General features: G+C 41.1%; 1 pseudogene; it reads left to right on the forward strand.

Annotated features, from left to right (window-relative positions):
• Window positions 1–346: 346 nt before the first annotated feature.
• Window positions 347–10282, forward strand: LOC132884597 (uncharacterized; annotated as a pseudogene).
• The last annotated feature ends 2934 nt before the right edge of the window (window positions 10283–13216 follow it).

Here is a 13216-nt window from a genome sequence, read left to right on the forward strand (position 1 = left end):
TTCTTTGCTCATGGACCAATAAAGTAAAACAAAACTTGAAAAAGGGTTATATTTTTGTATCAATGTTAAATCTTGAGACACAGCCCAGGCCTCTAACTCCAAAAGATCTATTTAAGAGGTGAAGTTGGATGCAGTGAGTTGATCAGCAACAGTGGGATTGTTCTGTGTTGTATTGGTGATTTAGTTCACTGTGACTGATACTGTGAAGTGATGATCTGTACAAAGTTATGCTCCAACAGCAGAACTTCCTGGGTGTGGCCTTCTAGAAATGTGTTCCCTCATGTGTAAAGTTCAGCACATACAGCAAACACTATTATACAGGATCCTCACAGAGCTGTGTTCAGAAATGGCTCAACTACACAACTTCCTGTACATAGTGAGATACATCCCACTGATTCTCACTGTCACAACAGGTAATTAACTTTCATCAGTATTTCATCATTAATTTTATTCCTTAATACCCATTTTTAAACATAAATTCTTGAAATGATTGTTTTGTGTTTGCTTACAAAAATACTTCACAGATTTATTTCTTTATGTTCCTCTTTACAACAGGCAGTTTCGCTGATAAAATTTGGCCGACAGATGAAGATGCCATTGTCAGGAAAGAAACAGACACTGTTACTCTGAAATGTTCATTTGAGTCAGCCAGCGAGTACATTCGGCTTTACTGGTACAAACAATATCCGAACAGCGCACCACAGTATTTACTGCATAAAGGCGCAAGGTCAAGTTCAGGTGATGGTAGCACTCCTGATGATCCTCGATTAGAGTCAAAAACAAGCAGAGACTCCACTGAACTTACTATCAGAGGTCTAAAGCTCTCAGATTCTGCGCTCTATCACTGCGCTCTTAGAGATGTAGCACAGTAATACAGAGTCAATGAAAGGCTTTACAAAAACATACAAATGTTACACAGGAAGTTTCTAAAACCTCATCAAAGATACTCCCTTTACCAAATTATAATCAGTTAACCACACACACAAACAAAGGTTGTGGTAACATCTGCAGCTAAAAGTAAAAGCAAATTAAAATAAAGAGGGTTTTAATGTGGTACAACTTTAAACAAGTACACATTTATCACAGTAAATTCACAAATCGACATTTTTCAAAAAAATATTTTACTGACATTACCAGAGCCGTTGTGTCAGGTCTTGTTGGTGTGAACTACTCTGAATTAAAGGTCCTGACCTTTTCTAGCCAGTTTTCCCCACAATACATAGTGCTCAATTTTAATTGTTTTAATTAATTATGCATGTACTAAAAATGCATGTTATTTTGCTGGATGGGAGCTCAGGCAGTGGCCTTTTACAAAGATGAAATGGATGAATAATAAAATGGCAGCAGTACATACATACAATCATTCAGATAGAAAGGAACCTGAAAAAGAAATCTCTAAGCCAACTCTTGCTCTTGACTTTCCCCGACAATATAGTTATCACACCTCCTGTAGATTTGTTCACATTATGCATGTTTTTTGTTTTTTTCAGTCTGTCTGTGAATTGTATAAGTTGTAATTGCAGTTGTGTGTGTGTGTGCTTTACACACTTCCACCTTCCCTGAGTCAGTTAATCTTTTCCTTTACAAACCCGAGTCCCTCCGTCTCTCATCCTGATGCCTGTGCTACTAGTAAAATGATGTGCAGACAATAATCTGTGAACTAATTTAATATATTCTGCCCACCAAGATTTGTTTTGCTCATTGACAAAAATTATAGTGTATTTTAGCAATATAAGGGGCATAGCAGTTCAATATATACTCTCAAAATAAATATATTCAGTTGGATACTTTTGAACATTCCTGTCCGTCTCTAAGTTGCTCTGGACATACAAGCATATTATAAACCACACAGAATTACAATTATTAGCTATTATTGCTGAAGCTATTTGCTGTCTGAATGACTCAGTATGCTTCTCAAAAACAAACTGTAGGCAGGTATTAAATGGGGGGCAGAGTTCCCTTAACTTGGTTATACAGTATGTAAATGGAAGTAGAAATGAGATGTGTTTAATGTGTTTAACCCCTGTTACAATGTTAGTTTTTGATGTAAAAAATAAATACATCCAAAATAAAAGTCAGATCAATCATGCCAGATCTTATTCCACCTATCAATGTGATATAGAAACCATCAAAATCAATGTGAAAAACAAATAAATACATTTTAGGGGGAAAAATTTACAATAACCTGGTGCTAAGTGTTTCTTTTTTCTTCAATTTGAGAGATAAAATTGTGTATTTTATATTGAAGTGAGTAATAAGTGCATACACTCTTAGAAAGGATGTGTTAAAACTAAGACAAACTGTTAACTTCTTACACATCAGTGGGTGAGTTTTGGGACAACGCTTGCTGTGTTAATTTTGACAGTGAATGTGTCAGGAAGGTTAATATGAAGACGTGTAAACTTGTAATATTAATACATTATGTGCTGTATAAAACAAATAACTGGCCCTCATTTATGAATTGAACAAACTGGGCGTACGGTCATTTCCACACAAAGCTCGGCATTTATCAATGTGAACATGAGCAGAGTCTTTGATCAAATCTCATGTCAAGTCTTACCTCATGTACGCACGTACTGAATCAGCGCGGATGTGCCGTGCAGCACAGTAAATCTGGCTGAGTGGAGAAGTGTTATTCGACCATATATTCTGACTGGCATGTAAACATGTGCAGCCACATATTCATCACTTAAAATATGCAGCATATGGCAAAATATCACATTTTATAAAGGCCTTCATTGACTATGAGCTTGAATTTGGTCGCTTGTTGATGGCAGCGCTGTTGACCACAGCAGTGAGTTCTTTTCATACTGCTCTTGGATCTGCACTGGTTTCTACATTACACTGAAAAAAAAATAGGCTGTGGATTTAAAATGAAAAAATCATGTACATCGGTTGCACACATTAAAATCATGTTCACTTGACCAAACTTAGTCATGTTCAACGTACCAACTTTTGTCATGTTTAACAAACATGATTTATTCATGTTAACACAATTTTTTTGTCAATCAAACATGTTTTATTTGCTAATATGAAGGTTTTTTTTTTATGTTAGCTATATTTAATTATCCCATGTTAAATTAACGTGACTGATTTGCATGCTCAGCATTTATAACTAACTTGTTGAAGCCAAATGTTTTTTCCCTTGGTTTTATATATCTTCCCTGCGGGATTAAAGTTAATACTCTATGGTGGACTGAACTTGAAAATGTCTGGCCTTGCCTAGCTCGTGCACCTCCACCCGCTGCTGACGTCTTCAAAATGGGCGGAGTTACTAAGCAAAACATAACTTTTTTCTTTTCTCCCAACATGACTGAAATTCATAGATTTGACATTCCTCAAAAATCAATCAGTTCTACATGATTTATATATGTTCAGAGAGGTAGCATAAAGAAATCATGTCATGTATATTAATTTCATTTTTGTAAATTCCACAACCCCCATTTTCCCCTTTTTTCAGTGTAGATTGATAAATGAGGGCCATTGTGTTGAATGCTGTGAACAAATACACAGGTTGTGTTAATTTTAAAACTACACATAACTATGGGTAAAACAGCTGACATTAATACAAAATGTGTAAATTGAAGTGCTACACAATTTGTGTCAATCTTCTACAAGGAATTTTAATCTCCACTACGAACATTTGACTAATGAAATAATGTCCCTGATTGATTTGAAAATACATGATAACTGGGCTTGGTACTGGATGAAGAATGAAAATTCAAAAGTAGGAACTAAGACATGACATCTTTTAAGAGTAGCTGAACTTTGTGTTGGCTTCCACTGTTCTTTATCCAGAAATGTAACTGCTAAATCTGCGTGAACACTACATTTCATTTCATTGCATTCATTTCATTTCATGGACTGAGATCATCACTGTTCTGATACACAACTCTGCTGCAATGCACATCTAGATTCATGTTTTCAAGCTTGCTGATGACACGACAGTATTGAGCCTCATCAGCAAAATGATGAGTTTACATACAGAGAGAAGGTGGGCAGTTTGAGGACTCGTGTAGAAGCAACAACACCTGGAAATAACAGCAGATCTTATTTTTGACCTCAGGAGGTCCCACAGTGGTTAATGTGTGTCTGCTCAGGTGATCATGGGACTCTACGAGTCTTGGGTTGCACATCACTGAGGATCTCATCTGGGCCAAAATAAATCCCTGCAATGTCTTAATTTCCAGGAGGGACTGTACCCTCAGGACATTCATGGGATCAACAGAGAGCATCCTGTGCAGCTGTACCACTGGACCACACCATGAACAATTAGAAAGCTTTACAGAAAGGTCTACAGGGTGTGTGGTTGAGGCCAATTCTGAACTTGAGTGATGTAGCTGAGGCTCTGTACGAGTTCAGGGGTTTTTGTCAAGTTCAGCTATTTGCTGTAATGATTTGTGAATTAAAAAAAAAAAGACTTCATTTTCATAGCAACACATTTTTCAGGGTAAACTGGGACATTGTTCATTTCAAGAAAACAAAATAAAACCAAACAAACAAAAAAAAAATCCTTGGTGTGTAAAAGTATTTTCTCTTTCTCCACAAGATGGCATTGTCAGTTATCTTATTGTGGCCCAAACATAAGGACCCTGCTCACGTCCCTGAGAGATTTCGACTTCTTTGATTATGAATACTGCTTTTCACAATAATATACACTCTCTTCAATCATACATAATACTTTTATATGTAATACATTGAAAAAATACACTGAGATTGCACAGATAAAGAAAAGAGGCCTTTATTTGTCACATATACATTCGAGCACAGTGAAATTCTTTCTCTGCATTTAACCCATGTGAAGCAGTGAACAAACACACATGCACAGAAGTGCGCAGTGAACACACAACATCCCCATAGCAGTGGGCAGCTGCGCTACAGCGCCCGGGGATTAATTGAGGGTTAGGTGCCTTGCTCAAGGGCACTTCAGCCATGGATGTAGAGGGAAGGGAAAGTGCTGTTCATTCACGCTTCCCACCTACACATTTTCCTGCTTGTCCAGGGAATCAAATTGATGACCTTCTCTAACCTTTAGGCCGTGGCTGACACAGAGATGTGAGATCTTATTGCAGTTGTGTTCTAGTCTTGATTCTGATTATTTGATCAAGCTGAATAGTATAATTGTCAACTCTTCATCAACAAAATGACTTGTTTCTCTGAATTAATGAAGAAAATTGAAATTGCAGTCAGACTATAAATACAATTTGTTAATAATGTGTGATGTGTAATATATTTGTCTCCAGCATGGACAAGCACATTACAGCTGCAGTGAATAAAATGGGCTCTGGACAGGTTCACTTGTAATGGTGGCACTGGCGGTGTTTGTGACTGGATAACATAAATGTTCTATTTTGCTTCCACAGTTTCATGTTAAAATGATAACTAGCAATCAAGAGATTTTTTTTTTTTAGTTTCCAGGTTTTTAAAGCAGAACAATCATATTTAAATTCTCATCTTATTATCTCTAGCTGCTTTATCCTTCTACAGGGTCGCAGGCAAGCTGGAGCCTATCCCAGCTGACTACGGGTGAAAGGCGGGGTACACCCTGGACAAGTCGCCAGGTCATCACAGGGCTGACACATAGACACAGACAACCATTCACACCTACGGTCAATTTAGAGTCACCAGTTAACCTAACCTGCATGTCTTTGGACTGTGGGGGAAACCGGAGCACCCGGAGGAAACCCATGCGGACACGGGGAGACCATGCAAACTCCGCACAGAAAGGCCCTCGCTGGCCACGGGGCTCGAACCCGGACCTGCTTGCTGTGAGGCGACAGCGCTAACCACTACACTACTGTGCCGCCCCATATTTAAATTATATGAGGCAAATTAATTAATTAATTAATTAATTAATATTTAAAGAAAGAAAGACAGGTAGGCAAGGCAGCATACTAGGCTACAGGGAAGAAATAAGAAACACAAAGGAAAAAAACATCCAGTCAGAGTCTCTCTCTCTCTCTCTCTCTCTCTCCTTAAGACCTCATGGTTTGCTGGAATCTTTCATATTATGACCAAGAGCAGCAGCTGGTTTGTTCCTCACCTGGGTGAAATAACAGGTTTTGTCATTACAAATTCCATAAATCAATTACATTATAATAACAATAGTAATAACTTGTTATACTTTTTTTTTTCTATCATGACATTTATTCACAGCAATTTCTGGTAAGGCCAAAGCCCCTAATGCAGTAAAACTACTTATAAAACATACATAACAGGAAATTTAAACATTTAATAATGTATTGATTAGATTATATTTTTACAGACTAGAATGATTGATTTTTCATAATTCCATGAATTCTGCTGACAGTCGGAGTTGAAGACAGGTTCCCCATGTGAGGCTGAATGTAAAGCCAGGATGCTTCAGTATGAATCACCAATCTGTCAGTAACAATGGTGACACTGTCATGTGGTGCTGTGGGCTGGAGCTTCATGAACCTTTATGATGTGAACATATCATAGTGCAGAAAGAATACTTTCACTCAGCTGAGGCCATTCATCATGTTCACTGTTATATTCATGTATCTGTGGCTTTCACTCGGTGAGTTAACTTTGACTTTTTGTCACTGCAGAAATATTAAGTGTTGAATTAGTGATTTATTCGTCTGTGTGCTGGGAAGAAAAATCAGAATATGGGTCTGACTTATGTCGTTCTGGCTTGGTGGTGGAAATAATAAAAACATTTTGTTCTCTTCTCTATGACAGGTGACTCTATGGCAGATTCAATAAAGCCACTTTTCACTCAGACAGTTATAGATGAAGGCAGTAATGTTACTCTGTCCTGCAACTATCAATCAACTAGTACTGCATCACCCACCCTGCACTGGTACAGACAATATCCAAAATCCAAACCTGAGTTCCTTCTTTATATATCACAAAGTGGATATAAAAGTGACTCAATCCCACCACGTCTCTCTGCTGAAGTTGATGAAAAGAATAAAAAAGTGGATCTGCTCATCTCCTCTGCTGCTGTATCAGACTCTGCACTATACTACTGTGCTCTGGAGCCCACAGTGACAGGAAATCCAACTGCACTGTACAAAAATTTTCACACAGTTTTGTTCCACTGAAGGCTGATCAACTTCCAAAGTTACATAATTCCAGATGATATAATATCAATGATATAATGAGCTAAAATAAATAAATGGGGGGGGTTCAATAGGTCAATAAAATATATGTCTTTTGGCTCAGTCTCCTGCTAGACTGTAAATAAATAAGACCTGTCTAGGGTATTTACAAGAAACACTGGGATATTTAAATAATCCTTCAGTGTCTTCTAGGAAGACATGGGTTTATACGGAAGATCCAAGAAAACACGCATGGCTATTATAAAAACACCGGCGTCTATCAGTAGACACAAGACGCATCTTCAATTGGCCTATAAGCTTGTAAGTATGATCTCCCAAGCCAAGTATAGATCTTTAACAATTTATTTGGGCACGAGGGTGTTAAATGTTAAATGTTTTGATGTTAGGAAGAAAAGATCCACAACTTACACCAAGAACTCCGGAGCCTCAGGAAGCAGTACAAGGTGGCAGCTGAAGAGGAGAAGCAACCCCTTGCTGAGCTTCGTAACATCTTGAGGAAGAAGCTCATGACACTGCGCCGTGCAGAAGGGCACCGAAGGCGTAGAAAGGAGAGAGCAAGGAAGCGTGCTGCGTTCATCTCCAACCCCTTCACCTTCACCAAGAAGCTTCTGAGGGACAAGCAGAGTGGCAACCTCATGTGCTCAAAGGCAGAGACAAACACCTTTTTGCACAACACCCTCAGCGACCCAGAGAGGGACCAGGAGCTTGGACCACAGAGAGCCCTCATTAGCCCACAAGCGCCAGCAGTGGAGTTTGTAATGAGGGAGCCCAGCTGGGCTGAAATACAGGAGGTCGTGAAAGGAGCCAGAACAGCATCAGCCCCAGGCCCCAGCGGTGTCCCATACTCCGTGTACAAACGCTGTCCACAACTACTTCGACACCTGTGGAAGCTGTTGAGGGTGATCTGGCGGAGGGGTCAAGTCGCAGGGCAATGGAGATGTGCAGAGGGTGTGTGGATCCCAAAGGAAGAGAACTCAAAGGACATCAGTCAGTTTAGAACCATCTCACTGTTAAGCGTCGAAGGCAAGATTTTCTTCAGCGTCTTGTCATGACGACTAACAGAGTTCCTTCTGAAGAACAGTTATATTGACATCTCTGTTCAGAAGGGTGGGATTCCTGGAGTGCCTGGATAGCTTGAACACACAGGAGTGGTGACGCAACTCATCAGAGAGGCTCGTGAAGGGAAAGGAGACTTGTCCGTACTGTGGCTGGACCTAGCCAATGCGTACGGCTCCATACCTCACAAACTTGTTGAGCGTGCCCTCCTGCAACATCATGTTCCTACCAAAGTCGTTGACCTTATCCTGGACTATTACAACAACTTCAGGCTAAGAGTCACTGCTGGATCAGGCATATCAGACTGGCATCGACTTGAGAAGGGCATAATAACAGGCTGCACAATCTCAGTCATCTTGTTCGCACTCTCCATGAACATGATTGTCAAGTCAGCAGAGGTTGAGTGTAGGGGACCTCTGACAAAATCTGGAGTGCGCCAGCCCCCTATAAGAGCGTTCATGGACGACCTAACTGTCACCACCACATCTGTCCCAGGCAGGAGATGGATTCTCCAAGGACTAGAGAAGCTCATCACATGGGCAAGGATGAGTTTTAAACCTGTAAAATCAAGGTCTCTGGTGCTCAAGAAGGGGAAGGTGACAGACAGGTACCGCTTCTCTCTGGCTGGAGCCACCATCCCGTCCATCACGGAGCAGCCAGTCAAGAGCCTTGGGAAGTTCTTTGACTGTAGCCTCAAAGACTCCACATCCATCCAGAGAACCAGCAAGGAGCTTGAGGGCTGGTTGAGATGTGTTGACAGATCTGGCCTGCCAGGGAGATTCAAGGCCTGGATTTACCAACATTCCATCCTGCCCCACATCCTGTGGCCTCTGCTAGTGTATGCAGTACCCATCACAACTGTAGAGGCCATGGAGAGAAAGATCAGCAGTTACTTGCGAAGATGGCTTGGCCTACTCCGAAGCCTGAGCAGTGCTGCCCTGTACGGCAGGAGTAACACCTTGCAGCTTTCGTTCAGTGGACTCACTGAAGAATTTATGGTGACCAGAACTCGGGAAGCCCTGCAGTACAGGGAATCCAGGGATGAGAAGGTGGCGGCGGCTGGCATCCAGGTGCGGACAGGCTGGAAATGGAGGGCTGACGAGGCTCTGGAAGTGGCAGAGTCGCAACTGAGGCAGAAGGTACTGATCGGGTCCATAGCCTCAGGACGCGCAGGCATTGGCTATTTCCCATCAACCAGGGTGGACAAGGCCCAGGGAAAAGAGCGGCAACACCTCATTCAGGAGGAAGTGCAGGCAGGCGTGGAGGAGGAACGAGCTAGCAGGATGGCGGGAATGGGACAACAAGGAGCATGGACTAAATGGGATAATGTTCTGCAACGGAAGATAACCTGGCCCAACATCTGGAGAGCAGACTCCCTTAACATCAGGTTCCTAGTCCAAGCTGTTTATGATGTCCTACCTAGTCCATCCAACCTTCATGTCTGGGGCAAAGCAGAGACACCATCCTGCCCCCAGTGTCCAGGACGGGGATCCCTGGAACACCTCCTCAGCAGCTGCCCAAAAGCCCTTGGAGAGGGGCGTTATTGCTGGCACCACGACCAAGTGCTGAAAGCGATTGCTGAGAGCATAGCCAAGGCCATTAACACTACCAAGGGCCACAGCAAGCCTAAGTCCATTAGGTTCCACAAAGCCGGAGAGAAGCCCACCATTCAAGCAGGGGCCAGGTCAGGCCTCCTCACCACTGCCGCGGACTGGCAGCTGGAAGTGGATCTGGGCAAACAGCTGAAGATCCCAGCTAGAGTAACATCAACATGGCTCCGACCAGACATGATCATTGTTTCAGATGCCACCAAACAATTGATCATTCTGGAACTCACAGTTCCCTGGGAACAACGCATGGAGGAGGCAAATGAGAGGAAGCGTGCCAAGTACCAGGAGCTGGTGGAGGAGTGCAGGAGCCAAGGCTGGAAGACCTACTGTGAACCCCTGGAGGTTGGATGCCGAGGATTTGCAGGGCGGTCCCTCTGCAAAGTCCTCACCATGCTGGGCCTCACTGGTGAGGCAAAGAGGAAGGCCATCAGGTCTGCAACTGAAGCCGCAGAAAGAGCCACAAGATGGCTTTGGATCAAGAGGGCTGATCCGTGGACGAATGCTGCTGGGATACAGGCCGGAGTCTGATCACCTCCGGTTGGGCCGCCTGGGCGAGGGTGTCTGATGTTGAAAGACCCGAAACATCCAGTGACCCCAGGTTACATCACTGATGATGTGTCCCAGCGCATCAGCAAGATGTATCTTTCACCTGGACATACAAGCATATTATAAACCACACAGAATTACAATTATTAGCTATTATTGCTGAAGCTATTTGCTGTCTGAATGACTCAGTATGCTTCTCAAAAACAAATTGTAGGCAGGTATTAAATGGGGGGCAGAGTTCCCTTTCCTTTGTGATTTGTAAATGGAAGTAGAAATGAGATGTGTTTAATGTGTTTAACTCCTGTTACAATGTTAGTTTTTGATGTAAAAAAAAAATACATCCAAAATAAAAGTCAGATCAATCATACCAGATCTTATTCCACCTTTTAATGTGATATAGAAACCATCAAAATCAATGTGAAAAACAAATAGAAACATTTTAGGGGGAAAAACTTACAATAACCTGGTTGCTAAGTGGTTTTTTTTATTCAATTTGAGAGATAAAATTGTGTATTTTATATTGAAGTGAGTAATAAGTGCATACACTCTAAGAAAGGATGTGTTAAAACTAAGACAAACTGTTAACTTCTTACACATCAGTGGGTGAGTTTTGGGACAACGCTTGTTGTATGAATTTGGACACAGTGAATGTGTCAGGAAGGTTAATATGAAGACGTGTAAACTTGTAATATTAATACATTATGTGCTGTATAAAACAAATAATTGGCCCTCATTTATGAATTGAACAAACTGGGCATACGGTTATTTCCACGCAAAGCTTGGCATTTATCAATGTGAACGTGAGCAGAGTCTTTGATCAAATCTCATGTCAAGTCTTACCTCATGTACGCAAGTACTGAATCAGTGCAAATGTGCCGTGCAGCACAGTAAATCTGGCTGAGTGGAGAAGTGTTATTAGACCATATATACTGACTGGCATCTAAACATATGCAACCACATATTCATCACTTAAAATATGGCGCATATGGCAAAATATCACATTTTATAAAGGCCTTCATTGACTATGAGCTTGAAGTTTTGGTCGCTTGTTGATGGCAGCGCTGTTGACCACAGCAGTGAGTTCTTTTCATACTGGTATTGGATCCGCACTGGTTTCTACAAATTAGGGCCATTGTGTTGAATGCTGTGAACAAATACACAGGTTGTGTTGATTTTAAAACTACACATAACTATGGGTAAAACAGCTGACATTAATACAAAATGTGTAAATTGAAGTGCTACACAATTTGTGTCAATCTTCCACAAGGAATTTTAATCTCCACTACGAACATTTGATTAATGAAATAATTTGATTGATTTGAAAATACATGATAACTGGGCTTGGTACTGGATGGAGAATGAAAAGTCAAAAGTAGGAACTAAGACATGACACCTTTTAAGAGTAGCTGGAATTTGTGTTGGCTTCCACTGTTCTTTATCCAGAAATGTAATTGCTAAATCTGCGTGAACACTACATTTCATTTCATTACATTCATTTCATTTCATGGACTGAGATCATCATTGTTCTGATACACAACTCTGCTGCAATGCACATCTAGATTCATGTTTTCAAGCTTGCTGATGACATGACAGTGTTGAGCCTCATCAGCAAAATGATGAGTTTACATACAGAGAGAAGGTGGGCAGTTTGAGGACTCGTGTAGAAGCAACAACACCTGGAAATAACAGCAGATCTTATTTTTGACCTCAGGAGGTCCCACAGTGGTTAATGTGTGTCTGTTCATGTGATCATGGGATTCTACGAGTCTTGGGTTGCACATCACTGAGGATCTCATCTGGGCCAAAATAAATGCCTGCAATGTCTTAATTTCCAGGAGGGACTGTACCCTCAGGACATTCATTCCATTCATGGGATCAACAGAGAGCGTCCTGTGCAGCTGTACCACTGGACCACACCATGAACAATTAGAAAGCTTTACAGAAAGGTCTACAGGGTGTGTGGTTGAGACCAATTCTGAACGTGAGTGATGTAGCTGAGGCTCTGTACGAGTTCAGGGGTTTTTGTCAAGTTCAGCTATTTGCTGTAATGATTTGTGAATTTAAAAAAAAAAGACTTCATTTTCACAGCAACACATTTTTCAGGGTAAACTGGGACATTGTTCATTTCAAGAAAACAAAATAAAACCAAACCAAACAAAAAAAAAATCCTTGGTGTGTAAAAGTCTTTTCTCTTTCTCCACAAGATGGCATTGTCAGTTATCTTATTGTGGCCCAAATGCAAGGACCCTGCTCACGTCCCTGAGAGATTTCGACTTCTTTGATTATGAATACTGCTTTTCACAATAATATACACTCTCTTCAATCATACAGAGTACTTTTATATGTAATACATTGAAAAAATACACTGAGATTGCACAGATAAAGAAAAGAGCCCTTTATTTGTTACATATACATTCAAGCACAGTGAAATTCTTTCTCTGCATTTAACCCATGTGAAGCAGTGAACAAACAAACACACACACACACAAGTGCGCAGTGAACACACAACATCCCCATAGCACTGGGCAGCTGCCCTACAGCGCCCGGGGATTAATTGAGGGTTCGGTGCCTTGCTCAAGGGCACTTCAGCCATGGATGTAGAGGGAAGGGAAAGTGCTGTTCATTCACGCTTCCCACCTACACATTTTCCTGCTTGTCCAGGGAATCAAATTGGTGACCTTCTCTAACCTTTAGGCCGTGGCTGCCCCAGAGATGTGAGATCTTATTGCAGTTGTGTTCTAGTCTTGATTCTGATTATTTGATCAAGCTGAATAGTATAATTGTCAACTCTTCATCAACAAAATTACTTGTTTCTCTGAATGAATAAAGAAAATTGAAATTGCAGTCGGGCTATAAATACAATTTGTTAATAATGTATGACCTGTAATATATTTGTGTTCACCATGGACAAGCACA

Source organism: Neoarius graeffei, chromosome 1, assembly GCF_027579695.1.
Source record: "Neoarius graeffei isolate fNeoGra1 chromosome 1, fNeoGra1.pri, whole genome shotgun sequence".
NCBI lineage: Eukaryota > Metazoa > Chordata > Actinopteri > Siluriformes > Ariidae > Neoarius > Neoarius graeffei.